Source organism: Oncorhynchus tshawytscha, unplaced genomic scaffold, assembly GCF_018296145.1.
Source record: "Oncorhynchus tshawytscha isolate Ot180627B unplaced genomic scaffold, Otsh_v2.0 Un_contig_18010_pilon_pilon, whole genome shotgun sequence".
Lineage (NCBI taxonomy): Eukaryota > Metazoa > Chordata > Actinopteri > Salmoniformes > Salmonidae > Oncorhynchus > Oncorhynchus tshawytscha.
The window spans coordinates 1,050-1,390 of NW_024603339.1; the positions used below are offsets into that span (position 1 = coordinate 1,050).

Below are 341 nucleotides of genomic sequence, written 5' to 3' on the forward strand. Positions count from 1 at the left end.
AACCCTGCAACCGCCGGGCCCCCGGGGGTCTCGACAGACCTCAGCGGGTGGGTTGGCAAGAGCCGGCTCCTCCAATCCCACCCAGCCACCCACCCAGCCACCGTTTCCCCGGCTACAGACAGGCAGGTGTTTTTTGTCAAAAAAAGTCGCTAATGCATCTTTAAGTCACTATCCTGGCCCATCTATGTCAATTTCTCTTGAAACAAGATACCGGGCTCTGCAAGAAGCAAAGCCGCTCCAAAAATACGTTGAACTCGTAAGTGTTCCTCTCCACGGAAGTCTTTAGTAAAAGGCGAAAGGCTTGTGCGTAATGAAGAGAAACCAGAGTCATATGGAAGTCA

At 52.2% G+C, this 341-nt stretch overlaps 1 non-coding gene across 1 annotated transcript; it reads right to left on the bottom strand.

Moving 5' to 3' along the window:
• Nucleotides 1-213: 213 nt before the first annotated feature.
• On the bottom strand, nt 214-330 carry LOC112241530. Its single transcript, XR_002952311.2, has one exon. It is a non-coding gene; the product is annotated as a U5 spliceosomal RNA (small nuclear RNA).
• Nucleotides 331-341: the final 11 nt, after the last annotated feature.